Source organism: Melitaea cinxia, chromosome 26 (assembly GCF_905220565.1).
Source record: "Melitaea cinxia chromosome 26, ilMelCinx1.1, whole genome shotgun sequence".
NCBI classification, from domain to species: Eukaryota; Metazoa; Arthropoda; class Insecta; order Lepidoptera; family Nymphalidae; genus Melitaea; species Melitaea cinxia.
In genome coordinates, this window is record NC_059419.1 from 6,545,614 (window position 1) to 6,568,956 (window position 23,343).

A 23,343-nucleotide genomic window follows, 5' to 3' on the forward strand; every position below is an offset into this window, starting at 1 on the left:
TTTGTATCACTAAAGTTCTGTATTTATAGAAAGACACAAAAAGCTCAAACAACGTTTTGATATCAACCGAGCTATTTACAAGTTTCCGAAGCTTTTATATCGATTAATATCTAAATAAAAATGCTTTTATTCGAAGTGACTTTTAAAAACACTTTTCGCTCGACAGAAGATACAGATTTGGTATGCAAATTATATTGAGAATATCAATGATTCTTTTTTGATTTTATCGATTTTTGCAGCATTTAAAATAACAGAGTAACGATAGAAATGTTTTCAATATATTTCTCTATGTACGTTCATATTTTTACCCAATCACACTACAAAGGACGGATATTAAATATATCTTTGTATAAAGTATACACAGTAGCGTATATGCGCATTTGTGACAAAGTACATATAGGTATAAGTATATGCTCCTATTATTTTTTTTTCTCTAAAAGTGAAATGATTAACATAAAATATTGAATATTGCCAGCATTGAGACATACACTGAACTCTATTTTAGCCATAGTACAACAAAATAATGACTCGATTTCACCAGTTTTAAATTAGTTGAAGATATTTAATCTATACATATAATAAAATGGTAGGAAAGTCAAAACTGTACATTGAATATTTTTTTTAAAGAATACTTGGGGTGTGATCTGCAATCAATACTGAAGCCAAAAATACAGTTTTTAGAATTTTTGTCTGTATGTATATCCGGGATAAACTCAAAAAGTACTGCATGCATTTACTTCAAATTTTACACGAATATTATTAAAAAGTCGGGTCAACATATAGGCTACATATTATGACACTATCACCTACGGGGAAGGAGCAGTGAACCTTTATTTCTTCAACGCATTTTGTAACAACGTGTAATCTAACGACGCATATTTGAATGTTTTTGTTATTATGTTAATAACCATGCTATAAGCTAGCGTCACACTATAAATAAAGACCTTCTGTAGTATATTTAGTATCAGCATTTCACCCGTGCGAAGCCGGGGCGGATCGCTAGTTTAATAAATAAATATGTAAAGATAGGTTAAATATCGAACCAACTGATGATGTCTTAAACTAAAGTTTTTATTTTCTTTTAAAGAGTAATTGCGGGGTTTCTTTATGATTTTTCTCTGCAGAATCTACATTCCGGATCGGTGGTAACTTCACTTTAGACCATAATTAATAATTTAATTTGTAAAAGGACGACGCGAAGGTGCATTTGAAGCCTATTCGTAAAAATTAATTTTTTATTTTTATTTTTTTTCTAACTTTGCAAACCTTTTTTTTCTGAACATATCTACAGATTTTTTTTTTTCTTAATATAAATATTGTCTTCACAATAACGTATACAAAAAATGAATAATTTAATACGATGCAGTTATTCAGAAGTTATGCACGTATACATTTATCCCTTTTTTATATAGATACTAACTGACCTGGCGAACTTCGTACCACCTTATTTTTTTCTAATTATAATAATTACACATATTAAAATAAAATAAAGCCTATCTTTCAAGTCGGATAAAACTGCACACGGTGTGCAAATTTGATTTGAAAATCGGTTGAGTAGTTTAGGTGTCCATCGTGGACAAACAACATGATACGTAATTTATATACATTACTAGTTACAGCCCTGCGCGTGTTGCTACGCTTTTTTATTTTTTATTTTTTTGGTCGAACTAACTCAGAAACCCTTTTTGGGTTCATGCACAAAACTTTGCTGAAGATCATGACCTGAACAAATGCATAGTTTATCATTCTATAAAGGACATACAGACACACATTCATGTTTATATATATAGATATAAATAAACAAAAATACAACCAAAAATGACCACTAGAGATACAATCAATTCTATCAACAAATAGAATCCACAGTCCATTCCTATGCAAGATATAAAAAAAAATCTCCTACAATGGAGCGTAGCAAATAAAAATAATAAATGCGCAATTCTTTAGGCAGGGCTGTAAAACTGTCGGTCGCACTCGCGTCCTTGAGTTCCGACCTGAGTTTGGGTACCCTGGCCAGGGGATCGGTGGCGTGTCAGGGGCGTATCGTTTTAACGACTACTACGTTCTATTTATGATTTTACAAGCTACTGATTACGGTTAATTAAAACTGTTAGTTAATTATTGGTACTACTTATTTCGTTAGTATATTGCTGATACTGTAATAGTATTTGGATGTCCGGTTCTGTTGTATATGTTAATAACTAAATAAATAAATAAAACTCATAACAGTTAAATGTCAAAATTAGGCAAGACAGTCCCTTGTGGTTCGACCGGAGTAAACATACGACACTTGTATATATATATATATATATATATATATATATATATATACATATGAGCTAAATTTTTTTTTATCTTTTAAACTTTTACTAATTTTAACAATCGCTTAATAATACACAAATAACTTGTAACTAAATTTATGGACTTATAAATAGATTTTTTCACTACGTACAAACACACAATCTGAACACACTCTTTCAAATAATATTCATTTTTAAATATGGATTTTGGTTTCAAACCGTACCTGAAAGTAGTAACAATACGTACCTATATTTTTTGAAACGTACAGATATGGGTGTACACAATTACACATACACTTGAATATATTTTTCCAATTTTAAAACCAAAAACAAACCAAAAATCAATGGCTTCCCTTGACACGAACAATCTATTACCATATTAAACAATCGACCTCACGAACTCGAACTTAACTTATCAACCGTTGATTGATTGATTTGTCAGTTTATTTATTTTCACGTCAGCCGCGAATCTCAGTAGAGTCGAAAGTTTGACGTCTCAAGAGCGATTGTTTACTTGTTAACTAATTTGACGTGAAAATAAAAAAAAGTTTATGATTACTTTTAGGGAGATGGATGACACCGCGAATCGAGTTAATGATTTCTGGTGGTTATTTTATGGGTCCTAACTATTGCTTTATAATTTTATGTTCTGATAGAAATATAAAATTTTATTATAATGAAAAAACTTTTTCAGATTTTGCCGCGGCTTATTAAGTTTTTAAAAAATGCCTGACGTTTGGGATACTTTACAGCAACCATTGTCGCGGAATGACTTAATAAACCGCGATAAAATCCGAAAAGGTCATTTCATTATAATAAGTGAAATTCGCGTAAATATTCGAAAAAAATATAAAATTGTATGTTTGTTGTGGATGTGGGCGATAAAAATCGTCTGTAACCAATTACAATAGGATATTGAAAATGTGTGACATTGACAAATGTACTTATTTATTACTTTTTCTTTTTTATATATATATATTATATATATATATATATATATATATATATATATATATATATATATAGCGATATTAGAACCAATAAAAGGAGACATATAGGCGGTCTCATCGCTAAAACAGCGATCTCTTCTAGGCAACAAGCAGACAAGGTAACTTCTAGGCAAGGTATCATTTTTTTAATGCACCCATACAGGAAAAATCAACAAAACTCAAACCACATGGCAATTTACCTAGTAGTCAATGTCTCTCCTTCACGGTCAAGGCGAATTCAAGTCACGCAATTTTTTTTTGAAAACAATAATAGGTCTTTAAAAAAAAAAAGGAAATAAGAAGTAATAGATGTACTTATTAAGTTTACACTTTACAATATTAGTATATTTTATATTGCAATCTATTTTATATTGCAAATCTATTTCAATACAATACGACAAATAAATTATCATACTTAACCTACGGTACAAATTTAAAACTTCTAACGTCACGTCATTTTAAGCGAAGAAGCGCCCAACCTTTTCCTCGCTACATTATCAACAATAATGGCATCAAAACATTTTCGTGTAAGCGAAATTGTTTCAGAATTAATCTCTCCGCTCCGTGCATTAAAATATATACGTGTATACGCATTTGAAGCAATTACAAGCTGTCAAACGCATGACGTCATCCGTGACGGGCTGCCATTGGCTCGACTCAACATACGTGCTTGCAGCCTTTCTGTTAAAAATAGATTGTGACGTCGTTTTTCAGGCCCTGTATGTGTAACAAGGTATCTTGATTTACGTCAAAATGTAACCAGAATTTAAAAAAAAGTACAATAATTACCATATTACCCGATCTTAGTTTCGTAAAAATCAAGACCCCTTGTCTTGAGTGTCACACTAAAATATCGAAATTTAAAAATCATCTAACTTGCCTTAGCACAGAGGACACAAAAAGTAGATGAATTTTATTAGCATCTCAACAACTCTTAAATATTAAATTTAGTAGTGTTAAGAATTCCGAGACACATCCGCGCTAAATTAGCGTACCTCACTCCAACACTTTATACTCCAATTCTTGTCATCTCATTATGTCATTACAGCCTATACAGTCCACTGCTGGACATAGGCCTCCACAAGTTCACGCCAAAAACAACGTGAACTCATGTGTTTTGCCCATAGTCACCACGCTGAGCAGGCGGGTTGGTAACCGCAGGGCTGGCTTTGTCGCACCGAAGGCGCTGCTGCACGTCTTCGGCCTGTGTATTTCAAAGCCAGCAGTTGGATGGCTATCCCGCCACCGGTCGGCTTTTTAAGTTCCAAGGTGGTAGCGAACTGTGTTATCCCTTAGTCGCCTCTTACGACACCCACGGGAAGAGAGGGGGTGGCTATATTCTTTAGTACCGTAGCCACACAGTACGCCAATTCTTGTCATGGGAGAATAGGAATTAACTCCATGGGAAAGCTGTACAAATTATTACTATTACGATAAAACACACCCTGCACGTGATGTAATATACCATATTCAGTACATTACGTCTCTTGTGAGAAATCCTGAGTTTATCGAGTGAAAATACAAGTATTTCTGGCAATCTGTAATGAAGGCTAACGGAATATGCTGGATATGCCGGAATGTTCTATATATACCGCTCTTTTGAGGAGATCCTTAGAGGAGATCTTTAGATTTGCTCAACAATAATATTGATTAGTGTTAAAACTAAAAGATCAAAATTTACCTTTATTTTTTTTTGGTATTTAGTGAATTCAATAAATTTTACACTGTTATCTTTATTGAATACAATTAGAAATGTAATAAAATGTTTGTTTACATGAATGAATAAACTTAATACAAACCAAAAACACTGGGTATAAGATTTGATCTGTTTCGTGTTTATAATGTAGGCAATAGTTAAAATATAGTGATTTTTTTAAATAAATAAATATATATCTACAACATACACATACGGTCATCTGTTCCTAAAGTAAGCAACTTAATGCTGTGTTATAGGTAACAGCCGACAGGTATAGCTATATATTTTATTTTCGATAAACATACATATAAATAATACATATTTAAATAAATATATATATTACACCCAGACTCGGGGTGGAAATCGAACTCACAACCCTAGAATGCAGAAAGCACTACAAACTGCGCCAACGGGCTAGTCAAAAAAATCATTATATTTCTTTATTTTTTTTTTTTATAATTTATAGTGCTATGTTTAACTCGTTAAAAAACATTATAAATACAGCAACAGTAGGAATACTAACATTTGCAAAAATCACTATAAAAAATATTTAGGGAAGGATTTAAAAAATGTGGCTTAAGAAAACTTGTGATAATGGCGCTAGCCGTATATCTTGAAACAAAATTTAGGGCGATTCTTCCAAATAAGTTGTAACAAGAAATACTAAAAACTTTGTTTAAATTTATCGTCGACAGGCTTTCCCAACAAATTACCTAGTCATTCTCCTAAGTATAGTGATAGAAATAAAAAATAATAGAAAAAAAAAAAAAAAAAATCTCAATGCCACAATCTAAAACTCGTACGAATTTTCGTATTCAAGGTTTGCGATTGTCTAGGTGGTGGGTTATTAGGCTACTGGCCACCATAAATAGTAATAAATTCAACTCTTGACTTTGACAAATGAATGTGAAATTGTAGCGTTTCGCTTTTTATGGTACAAGTTTCGGGAGATGTGTTAATTAGTCTTGAATATTTATTATCATAGCAGCTTTTAAATGTTCCATTTCCGTTTTTGCCACTGAATATCAAGTGTGAAGACTTTCTCTCTCATTAATGATGTAACAGTGTTTATGGACCTTAATGATTTCATCATCCTTATCATCATTATTTTATCGAAAATATTTGTTTCCGGCCTGTCTGTCCTGTGGGTCACCCTACCGTGCCTCGGAGAGGACGTTAAGCTGTCGGTCTCGGTTGTTATCATGTACACCGGATAGCGATCGTTACTCATAGTAGGGAATATATCCGCCAACCCGCATTGGAGCAGCATGGTGAATTAAGCTCTGATTCTTCTCCTACATGGGGAAGGAGGGCTAAAAAGGTGGTATGTAAATTAAAAAAAAAACAAGAACACACAAGCAATTCCCCATCGCTTATCACTTGAACCAAAGGCTTTGATAACGATCCCATGAAAAAAAGGCGTGTTTATCTCACTCCTGAATTTAAAAACCGTCCGTCTAATTACACTTAATCCTCGTTATACGTGAAAAGCTGAAAATAATTACAAAAATGCCTACCCCTTTTTTCGTAGGAGTGCTTTGTGAGTCCACATACATTACAACGAGATTTTATAAACATTTAGATGAGATTAAAATTAAATGCAATTATGAGTTTTAAATTGGATGTTTTGTTTTATATTTTCACGCCACTTTATTGTATTTAAAATTTACGAGTATGTTAATTAAAATTAAATGGATGAGCAAAAAAAAATTTGTCTGCGATTAGTTGGTTCTGTCGTAAGAAATAAATAGCGCAATGCGAGTTCCATTTGCTTTCGATGGATATATACATATTTATACTTGGTCTCCTAATTCCTATTTTTTTTTTGCCAGAAACTTTCTTAATGCCATCACAGTTAAGCATGTAACATCTCACTGCTGGTCTTGGCCTTTTTCTCTATGTAGGAGAAGGATTAGAGTTTAATCCACCACGCTGCTCCAATGTGGGTTGACGATTATAATGTATATTAATGTCCTCAGTATTCTATATTTATTTATTTTTATCAGTTAATAATTCTTGTGTAAATCAGAAGCAGAATAAAAGAGAACATGTGTACAATGTAGAAAGAGACGTAATCGAATCCTATAAAGGGTTGTTCATTTTTGATATATGTGGGGCAGAACCCTAAAAATGATTGCAATGTAAGTGTCTTAACTCAGCTTATATTTACTTACCTTTTATTAAGGTACATAAAGTCATTCGTATCGACTTTTCTTACAGAAACAATTGCATTATATAACTAAAAATAATCGACCTCTTTTGTTTCACTTTCCCCACTTTCATGATTTAATGTTTTACTTAATTGCTGTGACATTCGACATAAAAGTTACGTTTTAAAAATAAATATTTAATGATGATAATTTTGTTTGCTCGCAAACTAAACACGCCGAGTTCAATTTACATTGACAATTAGTACAATGTACGTAGTCGAAAAAAAAAAAACAATTAAACACGCATTATTAATTATTATTCAAAAAGCATTCGTCAGATCTTGATCAAATTTTATTATTCCCACACGACAAGCACTAGCTTTCGATTTGATAAATAATCATCAAAATCGATTCAACCATTAAAAATTGACGAATCAACACCCATTAAATATACAGTTGTATTGAGAACAACCCCCTTTCTTGACGTCGTTTAAAAGTATGTAATTCTCGAAAAATATTCCGAGTATTCAATAAATTGACTGATAGCTTAGGTAGATTCTATTAAATAATTTTCCTTAAAAATTTCTCTGACCTTCTTTTTGATTTAAAAGAAAAAAATCTCGTCCAATTTATTCTGCGAAATGCGTACAACATCTTAATAAGTTTAGTTAGGCTTTAGTACTAATAAAGCGAAGATCATATTTCTGGAGGATGGCGAAGTGAGGTCAAAGGGCTACTTCTTTGGAATCTTTGTAGAGAATTTTTTTTCGCCTTTATTTTTAAGTTATGAAATAACGTTTTCTATTACTTGCCAAGGGTTGGTAATTAGCGTTTTGATGGAGTAAATTGTATCATGAAAATTACATCGTCCAAGTGAACGAAAATGCTCATAAAATGAAAACTATTTCATCATTCCAGCCTATTGGAGTCCACTGCTGGACATAGGCCTCCACAAGTTTGCGCCAAAAATGCGTGAACTCATGTGTGTTGCCCATAGTCACCACGCTGGGCAGGCGGGTTGGTGACCGCAGGGCTGACTTTGTCGCACCTAAGACGCTGCTGCCCGTCTTCGGTCTGTGTGTTTCAAAGCCAGCAGTTAGATGGTTATCCCACCATCGGTCGGCTTCTTAAGTTCCAAGGTGGTACTGGAACCTTGTTATCCCTTAGTTGCCAGTTAGTCGTTAGTCGAAAACTATTTGGTGAAACTAAATTAAATTTTTGTAAGACTAAAAGGTAACTATTCCGCCTCGAACAAAAAAAGAATCTCGTGAATCGGATCAGTAATTTTTAAGAAATCGGTCTACATATAAACAACGTATCGTGAAAATGACATCGTCCAAGTTAACAAAAATGCTTATAAAATAAAAATTACTTAGCCAAACTGAATTAAATTTTTATGGGACCAAATGGGATCAGAAATCTTGGCGTAATCGGTGAATATTACATTTAAAAAAATACCAACTGAATTGATAACCTCCTCCATTCCTTCGTATTTTAATAACGTTTCATACGTTTTGTAAAAATTTAATTACTTTTTTAAAAATTACAATTTAAAAAATGTTTGAACAAAATTCATTTCATTAGATAATAAATTACGATATGTTCATTAGAAAATATTCAAATTTTCATTAGAAAATAAATTACGATATGTTCTATGTTCTATGTTCTATATATTATAATTTTAAAAAGTAAGTTAATATAAATTTAAATGATATTATTAACATTAAACATAGTTTTGTATTAACAAAGCAATTCATTTAAAATGGAATTGCTTCATTTAATTAAAATACAAATTATTCATAAGTTTGTTATATAGCATGATAGCATTATATTTTATGAAAACTTCTTTTATACCTATAAAAACTTTCATAGGGTTTTTTATATCTAGAGGATAAGTACTCATCTTTAGTATTTACAGACTCATTTTCCTTCTTAAAATCATACACATTATTGTTGAATTTCTTTATGAGCCCTTTTGTGCCTTCAAAGTCAAAATTAGTTATTTCGGATTTAACCGATTGCTACTCATTTCCATTATATTCTATTTCTATTTCTATTTCCATTATATTCTATTTCTATTCCTATTCTATTTTTATTCTGTTAGTTCTATTCTAATCTATTCTATTCTATTCTGTTCTGTTCTGTTCTGTTCTGTTCTATTCTATTTCTATTTCTATTTCTACTTCTACTTCTATTTCTATTTCTATTTCTATTTCTATCTCTATCTCTATCTCTATCTCTATCTCTATCTCTATCTCTATCTCTATCTCTATCTCTATCTCTATCTCTATCTCTATCTCTATCTCTATCTCTATCTCTATCTCTATCTCTATCTCTATCTCTATCTCTATCTCTATCTCTATCTCTATCTCTATCTCTATCTCTATCTCTATCTCTATCTCTATCTCTACCTCTATCTCAATCTCTATTTCTATTTCTATTTCTATTTCTATTTATATTTCTATTTCTATTTCTCTTCTATTATTTATCTTGTATTTCTATTTCCATTATATTCTACTTCTATTCTATTTTTATTCTGTTCAGTTCTATTCTATTCTGTTCTATTCTGTTCTGTTCTATTCTGTTCTATTCTATACTATTCTATTTCTATTATATTATATTCTATTCTATTTCTGTCTATTCCATTTCTATTCTATTTCTATCTATTCCTATTCTATTCCATTTCTATTCTATTCCATTTCTATTATATTCTATTTCTATTTTATTCTTTTTCTATTCTATTCTGTTCTGTTCTTTTCTGTTCTGTTCTATTTTGTTCTGTGTTATTGTATTCTATTCTATTCTGTTCTATTCTATTCTGTTCTGTTCTTTTCTGTTCTGTTCTGAAATAGGATAGAATAGAAATGGAAAAGAATAGAAATAGAATAGAAATAGCATAGAATAGAATAGAACAGAACAGAAAAGAAAAGAACAGAACAGAGTAGAACAGAATAGAATAGAATAGAATAGAATAGAATAACACAGAATAGAACAGAACAGAATAGAAAAGAACAGAATAGAACAGAATAGAATAGAATAGAAATAGGGTAGAAAAAGAATAAAATAGAAATAGAATAGAAATAGAATAGGGAAAAAAGAATAGAAATGGAATATAATAGAAATGGAATTGAAAAAGAAATAGAATAGAATAGAATAGAATGGAATAGAATAGAATGGAATAGAATGGAATAGAATGGAATAGAATAGAATGGAATGGAATGGAATAGAATAGAATGGAATAGAATAGAATGGAATGGAATAGAATGGAATGGAATAGAATAGAATGGAATAGAATAGAATAGAATAGAATGGAATAGAATAGAATGGAATAGAATAGAATAGAATGGAATGGAATAGAATAGAATGGAATAGAATAGAATGGAATAGAATGGAATGGAATAGAATGGAATGGAATAGAATAGAATGGAATGGAATATAATAGAATAGAATGGAATAGAATAGAATGGAATAGAATATAATGGAATGGAATAGAATAGAATGGAATAGAATAGAATGGAATAGAATAGAATGGAATAGAATAGAATGGAATAAAATAGAATGGAATAGAATAGAATGGAATAGAATAGAATGGAATAGAATAGAATGGAATAAAATAGAATGGAATAGAATAGAATGGAATAAAATAGAATGGAATAGAATAGAATGGAATGGAATAGAATGGAATGGAATAGAATAGAATGGAATGGAATATAATAGAATGGAATAGAATAGAATGGAATAAAATAGAATGGAATAGAATAGAATAGAATGGAATAGAATGGAATAGAATGGAATAGAATAGAATAAAATAGAATAGAATAGAATAGCATAAGAAATAGAATAGAATAGAAATAGAAATAGAACAGAACAGAACAGAATAGAATAGAAATAGTATAGAAATAGCATAGAATAGAAATAGAATATAATAGAAATAGAATAGAATAGAAATAGAATAGAATAGAAATAGAATAGAATAGAAATAGAATAGAATAAAATAGAAATAGAATAGAAATAGAATAGGAAAAAAAAGAATAGAAATAGAATATAATATAAATGGAATATTTCTATTCTATTTCTATTCTGTTCTGTTCTGTTCTGTTCTATTCTATTCTCACTCACTCACTTCAGCCTATCGCAGTCCACTGCTGGACATAGGCCTCCCCAAGTTCGCGCCACACATCCCGGTCTTCCGCAATCCTCATCCAGCCTACACCGGCAATCTTACGTAGATTGTCGGTCCATCGGGCCGGAGGACGTCCCACACTGCGTTTGCCAAGACGCGGTCTCCACTCTAGGACCCGTCTACTCCAACGGCCATCGGTCCTGCGACACAGATGACCAGCCCACTGCTACTTCAACTTGCTAATTCTGTGGGCTATGTCAGTAATTTTCGTTCTCTCGCGGATAGTCTCATTTTTAATCCTGTCTTTGAGAGAGACCCCAAGCATAGACCGTTCCATTGCACGTTGAGTGACTTTAAACTTGTGGACCAGTCCCTTCGTCAGTGTCCACGTCTCGGCTCCGTATGTTAACACAGGCAGGACGCATTGCTCGAAAACTTTTGTCTTCAAGCATTGCGGAATCTTCGAAGTGAAGACTCGACGGAGTCTGCCAAACGCCGCCGTGCCCAACCGAATCCTCCTATCGGCCTCCGACTCGAAGTTGTTGTGGCCTAGTTGGATAGTATGGCCTAGGTAAATATAATCCTGAACAACTTCGAGAAGGGTACCATCGACCGATACCGGTATTGGTATGATTTGGTTGTTAAACATAACTTTCGTCTTATCCAAGTTCATACAGAGACCGACACGTCGGGAGGACTCGTTTAGGCCGGCCAGCATTTGGCCTAACTCATCCAGCGTCACCGCAAAGATGACAATATCGTCGGCGAAACGAAGGTGAGAGATGAATTCACCGTTCACGTGGATGCCTCGTTCCCGCCAATCCAAGGTCTTAAAAACATCCTCTAGCGCAGTGGTTAACAGTTTCGGTGATATTAGATCCCCCTATCTTACCCTACGCCGGAGGGAAATAGGTCTTGTTCTTTAGTCATTGACGTGAACGGTCATCGTCGACGCGTCGTACATAGATTTTAGTACCTCGATATATCGCCAGTCGATATGACATCTCTGCAGAGAGTCCAGGACAGCCCAGGTCTCGACAGAGTCGAAGGCTTTCTCGTAGTCCACAAATGCCATACACAGCGGTTGATTATATTCTTCCGTCTTTTGGATAATCTGCCGAACAGTATGGATGTGGTCCACGGTGCTATAGCCATTTCGAAACCCAGCCTGCTCTGGTGGTTGGAATTCGTCGAGTCTTCTGGCCTCTCTTAAAGAACAGCACCACCACACTCCTGGACCACGCCTCCGGCGTGGTACCTCGGTGGATGACGGCGTTAAATAGTCTTGCCAAGGTTTTCAGGACAGGTCGCCCTGCGGCTTTAAGGAGTTCAGTGGTAACTCCGTCATCCCCGGGGCCCTCCCGTTTTTAAGCTGCCCGAGCGCTGCACCAATCTCATCCTCTTCGAAGTCCATCATCTCTGACAGAGACATCTCTGAATATATGCCTTTTATCCGCTATGATGAAATCTATCTCGTTCCTCGTCACAGTATCGGGGCTTTGCTATGTCCACCTCCTTTGGGGCTTCTTCTCAAAAAATGAGTTCATCAAGAAGAGCCCCTCCGATTCGAGAAAGTTGACAAGCATCTACCCCCTGCGATTCCTGTGCCCCAATCCGTGTGGTCCGATGCTCGATCCGTCGCGGTCTTGTACTCCCATTTTAGCGTTGAAGTCTCCCATAACAACGCTGTAGAAGGTCGAAGTAGTGCCATGTATGGCCCTTGCAATGTCTTCATACAAGGCTTCGACATCATCATCAGAGTGTGCCGAGGTCGGCGCATATACCTGTATCACTTTCAGGGAGTACCTGTCAGTGAGTTTAAGTACAAGGTATGCTACCCGGGTCGACACACTGCTTACTTCTACAACGTTGCTAGTGAGAGTCTTGTGGACCAGAAAACCGACGCCACCTTGGGAAAGCCCATCACCCTCACGGAAGTAGAACAATTCTATTCTATTCTATTCTATTCTATTTTATTCTATTTTTATTCTATTCTATTTCTATTTTATTCTATTTCTATTCTATTTTGTTCTGTTCTGTTCTGTTCTGTTCTGTTCTATTCTATTCTATTCTATTTCTATTCTGTTCTGTTCTGTTCTGTTCTATTCTATTCTATTCTATTCTATTCTATTCTATTCTATTCTATTCTATTCTATTCTATTCTATTCTATTCTATTCTATTCTATTCTATTCTATTCTATTCTATTCTATTCTATTCTATTCTATTCTATTCTATTCTATTCTATTCTATTCTATTCTATTCTATTCTATTCTATTCTATTCTATTCTATTCTATTCTATTCTATTCTATTCTATTCTATTCTATTCTATTTCTATTCTATTTTGTTCTGTTCTGTTCTCTTCTATTCTATTTCTATTCTTTTCTGTTCTGTTCTGTTCTGTTCTGTTCTGTTCTGTTCTGTTCTATTCTATTTCTGTTCTGTTCTGTTCTGTTCTGTTCTGTTCTGTTCTGTTCTGTTCTGTTCTGTTCTGTTCTGTTCTATTCTTTTCTTTTTCTATTCTATTCTATTCTTTTCTTTTTCTATTCTATTTCTATTCTATTTCTATTCTATTTCTATTCTATTCCTATTCTATTCCTATTCTATTCCTATTCTATTTCTATTCTATTCCTATTCTATTTCTATTCTATTCCTATTCTATTCCTATTCTATTTCTATTCTATTTCTATTCTATTTCTATTCTATTTCTATTCTATTCCTATTCTATTTCTATTCTATTCCTATTCTATTCCTATTCTATTTCTATTCTATTCCTATTCTATTCCTATTCTATTTCTATTCTATTTCTATTCTATTTCTATTCTATTTCTATTCTATTCCTATTCTATTTCTATTCTATTCCTATTCTATTCCTATTCTATTTCTATTCTATTCCTATTCTATTCCTATTCTATTTCTATTCTATTTCTATTCTATTTCTATTCTATTTCTATTCTATTTCTATTCTATTCCTATTCTATTCCTATTCTATTCTTATTCTATTTCTATTCTATTCCTATTCTATTCCTATTCTATTTCTATTCTATTTCTATTCTATTCCTATTCTATTTCTGTTCTATTCCTATTCTATTCCTATTCTATTTCTATTCTATTTCTATTCTATTTCTATTCTATTTCTATTCTATTTCTATTCTATTTCTATTCTATTTCTATTCTATTTCTATTCTATTTCTATTCTATTTCTATTCTATTTCTATTCTATTTCTTTTCTAATTCTGTTCTATTCTGGCGTTAGTTGGTCTGGCGTATGTTTTAAAATTTCCGAAAAATATGTTTTAAAAATTGTTAGGAGAATTTTGTATATGGTTAATTTTGTACAAACTTTGTACATGATTTCCCCGTGTATAAAATATGAAGGTCAATCATATAAAACTGGTCGGGTAATTCCCTCACATCTCGACAAGAGTAGATCCTGCCATCTAGTATTATTGTGTATTATTATTTAGTGCTCATCATCAACATATTACATTACATAACATCATAAACATATTACATAGTGATCAAGCTGAACGCTAATTGAAAAACAGTAAAAATTAGGAATGAAACAGAAAACAGAATCAAAATCAATGTAAAAACAGCAAATCTACTATTAAAACAGTAGGGTTGGTAACACTGGTACCTACGTACTTCAATTAATAAAATAGTTCAATATACGCGTTATATCAAATATCTTTCTAAATTAAACATTGTTTTGTTAATGATCAACCGCTTATCTGCCACTGTGACACAATTGAACCATCAGGCATTGATGATTATAATATTTATCAAATCACGCAATATGGTACCACATTTGAACCATTTATATCAAAAATAACGATCAATATCTGACGTAATATAAATCGTTATCGTATGAATAAGCCGTAAAATATATCATAAACTATAGTAATCCCGCGAATACGCTTTTAAAATATTACTTTTTATTGCTCTAATAAAAATTATAACAGCTCACCGCACTCAGATATAAATACGATATAAAACTTCCATCGGTCTAAAATTTTGTGAAATGACACGTACATACTACATACATACTGTAGATATATGTTATTTCTTCATTTCTTTATATACTTTAATGATAAGATCAGTTAGTTAATTAATTTTAAGTCATGATTTTTATCAAATGTCTATAATAAAAATCGAATCTATGGCTTTATATATTCACCATGATAATATATTTATACTAACATGATCAATACGTAAGGAAAATGTAAGCAAGGAAAAAAGGTAAAAATACTTATATTAGAAACAATTAATTGTACAAGTTTCTTTATCCACTCCTAACAGCCATTGACCCCGCAACCATCGATAGTAATGGATATTTCGTAACCACTACACCATAACAGTCGTCAATCAAAACGCTGGACTAAGTAAATTGTTATAAATCGCATTAATTCGACCTGTAAAACACAAGTCCACTAAATCAAGTAACAAATGTTCGCAATTCAACGAATTAACCGGCTTTCCGCTCATTTGTCCGCCATGTTGTTTATTTGACGTTTAGTTCCCGAGCTTTGTCGGAGAAAATAAACACACGCTTTTACCGACTCAAAAGGATAATTGGTTTAAAGTTTTAAATTAACTACTTTTGGATTGACTGTCGTTTTTATTTTTCTAATTTTAGTGTTGGCTAAAGCCAGAACTAAAGTTCTGTATGTACAATGTCTTTTTTTATCTTTTTCTTATTCCAAACAATTTCTAACTAAAATTAAGTTCAAGAACGTTATTAGGTATTTATTTCCCTAAAAGAGACAGTAAACACTCATAAAAAATTGCATAGGAATTTTAAAAATATATACATGTTATTACACGCTGTATACACGCAGTGGAGCAGTTTCGATTATCAATGCTCAATGCCCCAGAGAGGACATTATGCTGTCAGTCCCGGTTATTATCATAAATACCTGATAGCCATCGTTACTCTAAGTAGGAAATATTTCCGCCAACCCGCAGCGGAGCAACGTGATGGATTAAGCTCCAATCAATCAGAAAGAGCCAAAATGCCTAGCAATGGGATGTAACAGGCTGAATCGTATCGTAATCGTATATATGTTTGTCTAAGAAGTTAATAGCTATTTTACAGAAAGGTGGTCAATAGTAATACATAATGAAATGGAAAATTAAATTAATATACATTTTTAAAAGGATTTGCTAGCCATCTTTCTTTGTCTACGTAATCTGAACATTTGAAAGAGGATGTTCTCGGTGGATGTCAACGCCGCCGGCTTCTCTCTTACGGTGTAATCACAAGCATAACAGGTAGCGGTAGATGTAGCGTTAGCGATGTTTTAATTAATAAATAGTGATTTGTTTACGTAAAGGTGTGGGATTTTTTAAAGAAAACGTCGTATGATTTATGGTACAATTACAATCATAGCAGGTAGCGGACGGAAATAAAAGACGTGCGGTTTACAAAAGAACACCGCTTCAGCCTGTAATGGGCATAGGCCTCTTTCCCCATGTAGGAGAAAGATCAGAGCTTAATCCACCACGCTGTTCCAATGGGAGTTGGCGGATATATTCCTTACTATGAGTAACGATCGCTATCAGGTGTACATGATAACAACCGGGACCGACGGCTTAACGTGCTCTCCGAGGCACGGTGGGGAGACCCACTAGGACTGCATAAACACCCAGACCATGGCAAACACCTGTATGGCCAATACAAATATTTGTCAAATGTTTGTCAATGTATAATTACATTCATAGGAGATAGCGGTAAAAGTGGTGGTATGTATCAGTAGCGATTTTTTAAACAAAATCGGTATTTAGTCAATGTAAAAGATTTGTCGTTATCACAGAGCACATCGAATACTATTAGTTAATTTTAGTTATAGGAGCTAGCGGGCGATGTAGTGGAAGCACTTTTTGAAATCATTTAAATTTAATTAATGTAAAAGATGGGTGGTTTTTAAGAACAACATTATATATATATATATATATATTACCGTTATTACCGTTATTATACCGTTTATTACGTAATTATACCATAATAGTATAAAATTATAAATATATATATATTATTATAAATATATATATATTTATAATTTTATACTATTATAGTATAATTACGGTTATTGGAGGTAGCGGAAGGTATAGCAGTAGCGATTTTTAAATAAATTGTTATTTATTTAATATAAAATATATTTTGGTACAGTACATTTAATATATGAGATATAACATATTATCTATAACATTTACGATCTTGGAGCTCGAGTCTCCCTACGGAATGTTTTTCAAAAGGTAGACATATTGACAATTGCGTCGCAATATATTTTTGACAATATTATGTATATTCACCAAAATATTCATAGTTTTGAAATAAATAGTATCTAATGATCGCATTGTAAACACGAGAAGGAATAACAAAACTGTAACTCCAAGTTTCCGACTGCGCAAAGTAAACGTCTACTTTCTGGGTTATGGTATTCGCATGTATAATAAAATCCCACAAACAATTTTGGAATTGTCTCAACCTAAATATAAAGTTTTTATTTAAAGAAAATTGAATAGATGTAGCTTATTCGGTGCAGATAGATTATTCGGTGCAGGATTACATAGTTAATAAAGATGTGTGGACTTAGTGACGCTATATTTTAGGCAACATGCTACAATTTTGTGCTTAAACACAGATTATAATATATTATTTTTCAAAAGAGTAACTGCGGAGTTTCTCGTTAATTCTTCTCTGCAGAATCTACATTCCGATTCGTTGGTAGCTTTACTTTTACAAAAATAATAATTTATTTTGAAAGTTTTAATTTGTAGCAAGACGATTTGAAAGTGTTCTTAGGGCCTATTTGTATAAAGCTGTTATTGATTTTGGTTTTTGATTTTGACTAAATAAATGGAAAAAGTATGCTTTAGACCACAAGAATGAAGCAAAACTTACGAAACGTAACTCTCTCTCTTTCTATCTTCACTAACTTATATCTCGCTCTCAACTTCCGTTCGCCTCGCCCGAACACACTTTTCATAACGCTCTCGTCAGGCATTCACCAGTTTACTCCCCAACTCAAGCGTGAATAAAGAAGTTTTACTTCAAAAATTATTATATTAGATAAAACATGTTAAAGATATGTAGCCGTTCCTTTGTATCAGCTCCAGACTAAAACTTATCTCTGTGACAAATTTTATCCGATATATATCTATATAAAATAAATTCTGATTTAAATTGATTTTATAATGTAGGTAAGCTGATTTCCTAAGTAAATGAATATCATTATATATTCATTTATTTTGACATCTCATTGAAACGTCAATAATATTGAATATACGATGCACGATGCGTCGGGAAATATCTTAGAACAGCCAGTTTCAATACTCTGTCACTGAATTCGCTTATTTCGTTTAGATAGAATTTTGACGTAAACTTCGCACGTATTACTTAAAAAATCTGTCGTTAGGAGGTAAATAAAGAGATAAATTGATATTTGAATGTGGCATTAAAAGTCATTACACCTATAATATATAACAACGGTTTGACGTAGTGGTCAAAGCAAATGGGTTTTACCCAAGCGTCTGCAGCTACTTAATGATTGATTAATAGGTAACGTTTGAGTCTTGTAGTTACATATAAATATTTTTAATACATGTACATATCAATAATACATATATTACACCCACAATTTGAATCTAACCAACAACCATCGAAGCGCCCCCTCGAAGCAGAAAACTTGACGGATGACTCATTTTTCTTTTGAAGATAATTTGTAGTAGTTTGGGGTGTTCATTTAAACGTTATATGATTTCGGGGTCTAATTATACCACGAGATCAGTCTAATTTCTTCCATATCTTCGATAACCGGTATTTAGATTTCCTTCATTAACTATATCCACCACTTTGAAAACAAGCTGGTGAATGTGAAGTTTGTAATAAAGAAAAACTAATTCACAATCAGTTTGGCGTTTATCGAGATTAGCACTCCCAGAAGGACAAACGCTCGAGGCCGTGATAACGTGCTTCCCGTTATAACTTACATAAATATTATATAAAATTTTATATATTTCATATTATCAATGTAAGTTTATATATTGAAGAAGGTTTTAATTTTTTATTGTTATTTTACAACGTATTTATTAGTTCTAATTATTTAATCACAGTAATTATGAAGCTAGTATGAAGCTATAAAAAGATAGCAGGAGAAAGCTGAACATCAAAAGCCAAAGATAGAAAACTTTCGAGTAAAATGGAGGAGGCCTTTACTCAAAAAGAGGTCCAGAATAACTACATTTGCATGATTTACTCACAAAAAAATATTTATTGTATATTAAGGATAAATAAATGACTTACTTGATATTATGTACACCTGATAGCGATCGTTACTCCTTGAAGCGAAAATGGCTTCATAATAATAAGTATGAAGCTACCACTGATTCAGAATGTATGAAGTAGGTCTAAGATGTCAGTAAAATATTGAAATGTGATGTCAGTAAAATATTGAACTAATAAAATAAGGATATTATAATAAATAAAGGTTACTGATCTATTGATACATATTGCAATGAGTATGATGTTTTTCATAAAGTAAAATAATAATTTCTGAGAATGTGTGTGTGTTCTACTTTAATCAATTAATTTCGCAGTTTCTAAGGTGACATAAGAACGGTCATAGCTGTCAAATGACTAAAATTTAATGTGTCATCTCGGATATATGAAATCTATAATCTATACAAATAAATAAAATTGGAGTGTCTGTTTGTAATATTAAAATAAATGCTTTTTACTAAATGCGCTGTGTTACTACGGCAGTAAGAATATAAGCCTCCCCCTCTCTTTCCGTGGGTGTTGTAAGAGGCGACTAAAGGATAACACAGTTCCATTACCACCTTGGAACTTAAGAAGCGCGGGATAACCATCCAACTGCTGGCTTTCAAACAAACAGGCCGAAGACGGGCAGCAGCGTCTTCGGTGCGACAAAGCCAGTCCTGCGATCACCAACCCGCCTGCCCAGCGTGGTGACCATGGGCAAAACACATTGAGATCACGCCATTTTTGGCACGAACTTATGGAGGCCTATGTCCAGCAGTGGACTGCGATAGGCTGATGTGTGTGTGAGACTAGTTTCGGGACAGCTCAAAATAAAAATAAAAATTACTTTATATATAATATTACTTATTAACCCAACTCAAGCATTTTTAATCGTTACTCTGTGTTTTCTACTCCTGAAATCCTGGTATCAGAATGCTCTATTTTGATTGATTCCAACAAATGTTGAGTCAAATTAATATTATAAATATTACACATTTATACTAGTCCTCACGTTTCAGCAGCTTTATATATTGATACATCTCTTTATTTAATAGAATTTAAATTTAAATATAAGTACATCTAAAAACCATTATTTTAAACTGCAACACATTTTAAAATGTCTTAAAAATTATAAAGCCATAAAAGCGCTTTAGTTACGAAATAAGACGCAGGTAGTCTAAATTTAGAAACGATAAATCATACTCATGGTATCTTAATGGTGTAATAAAAATAGTAACCTATATTACATGGAACTACTTTTTACCGCAACGTCACTTGCTTGAGTTTCAATTCTAGAATAATAAGTGTTCAATATATGTCAAAAATAAATACACACAACGACGTCTGTTCCTAAGACAAACAAACGAAAGTCTATGTTATAGACCGGTTGATGTAGTTACCAGTAGGTATATATATTTAGTAAGTGATATACGTTTATGTCAAAATTTGTACACCTACACTGACACAACACCTCCTCGTGCGTTGCGATAAGGCCGCCCTTTGTACCTTATGATACTCTGTTCTGTTGTTAAAATCAATCTGATATGTATTATTTCTGTTTTGGTGTACAATAAAGTGTATTGTTATGTTATGTTATACTTTCTTCTAAAAATATATTTATAGACAGAGTCCAAGCGAGAATCGAAGACGCAATCATTGGAGTCAAAAACAAGTCCACTACAAACTGCACTAATGGACTAGTAGAGTCACTAAACTGACTTTGTTACCTACCCTACTATTGGCGATTAAACCTGAAATCGACTTTATATCCAGAACTTGATGTACCCCGACACTCTTGTTGATCTTCTATTGTGATTGAGTGCAATATAAATTTTAAAACAAACGTACAAATATACTGGCTATAAAAAATGGGTGTATTTCATATTTATATAAATTATTGTTATTTATTAATTTTTTAAACATTACAGATTCTATTTTGCTAGCTTTTGATTGTAACAACTGAGCTTAAGAATATGTTGCTGATTTGACTCATTTGATATAATATTCATGCATGTAACAGGGGTCATTCATTCTTTGATTGAATTTTGTCAAGAACAGCTGACAGTAATAAGTACGAAGCGAAAGAGTTGGTTGCTGTAAAAAGAAGTCTTTAGAAGGGTAGTTTGAGATTTTATTACTACTACCCATAATTGCGAGATGATTTTAATTATTTAATTAGCCTTGTCGGATTTTATAATTTGACGTTAGAACTTTAGTTTTAGATAGAAAATCTTAGTTCACTCCATCCTAACAAAACTTTTAAATCCGTTTATCAATCCAGTAAAAAATGAAGTTTAGAACAGAGAGACACATTAAATTTTACATTAGTATGTATACAAAAGCAGGTCATGAGGCCCGCCATTAATACTTTTACGAAATTTATCTTCACGAAATATTCACGTATATCGTTGAGCTTAGAATTTAGGGATGTGGTATTCTATGTTTATCTATTCATAGATTTTATTTACCATGTCATTTTAAATTTATGTCTGATTTATTTAAAATTATTTCAAAACTAAAAGAGGTCGTGGAATTATAAAACCATTAGTGTGTTAGTCTTAAATACTGCTACAGCTGGAAATAAAAGTGAAGTTATAAAGAGAAGTACGTTATGTAAATTTTTAATTGTTGGTTACCGTTATCAATCAGATAGCTTTATTAGCAACTAGAAAAACAGACCCTAATTTTTTTACGTACTTAATCCTTATAATTGTGGTAGGGATATGGATATGTTGTACTGTATTGTTGTATGTGTATTTTATTGATAATTAATAACTGATAAAAAAAATGTGACATGTAATAACTTATTACATTTTTTTACAATTATAAACTTTTCATATACTCGGTAAATTGAGAAAATTGATGAAATAGAAAATCAGACGTTTGATTGAGCACGCTTAACGTATAATTAAACCGATAATTGTTCAATTTAGTAGCAAAATTGGGTCAGACTCATTAGCGTTTTTAATATCTCGTGGTTTTCTATCAAGGATTTTTGACGCTTGAACAAATTATTAGGTTCTGGGTTTGGAGCAATCGTGTGAGCTCGTTTCATTAGTTGCACATACATATATATGCTTTATTGGTATATGATAGGAATTTTTAAATCTTTATTAAGAAAAAAAATTACGTGCGTACATAGTACACTGAGTGAAGTGAAACTTTTTTGGCAAACTAATTGAAAAAAAAAACTAATTAAAAAAACAAAAACAAATAGTCAAGGTCGCGTGGTGTTCCCAGGTGGTCACCCACCCAAGTACTGACCGCGCCTGACGTTGCTTAACTTCGGTGATCGGACGAGAACCAGTGTATTCAACATAGTACGGACGTACAGTGACCACCTTTATGACAGTTATAACTATAAGTGTGTTGTCTGAAAAACAACCAGAAAATGATTTTTTTTTTTCATGTTTTTATTTATACGGAAAATTAAAAAAAGATTAAAGCCATTTATTTAAGCACTACAATCTTGGGTTTCTTTCCAATCCCTAAGTTTATTACCTCTTAAGTCAGTCCTCTGTCCAGCACCATAACAAATTCTTACTGTTGGTGTTAAGTATTTTCAATGTAAGTGCTTTAGTAAACAAAAGTCTACGTTTTAATTTCGTTCTATCATTATACAAGCTTAAGCAAAACAAAATTTCACTGCGCCATAAACATTTCCAAATAGTTATTTCATAATGTACAAAATATTATTAATACAAATGCTATATTTAAACATTAATATATTCTATCGATTATCGTTATAAATTGTATGCGTTAGACATTACTTATCCATTGCGCATGAACAGGCCAAGGGGCAGCTTTGAAGTTGTATGAG

General features: G+C 32.4%; 1 pseudogene; it reads right to left on the reverse strand.

The window, feature by feature from the left end:
- Positions 1–22,738: 22,738 nt before the first annotated feature.
- Positions 22,739–22,857, reverse strand: LOC123666647 (annotated as a pseudogene).
- Between the last annotated feature and the right edge of the window lie 486 nt (positions 22,858–23,343).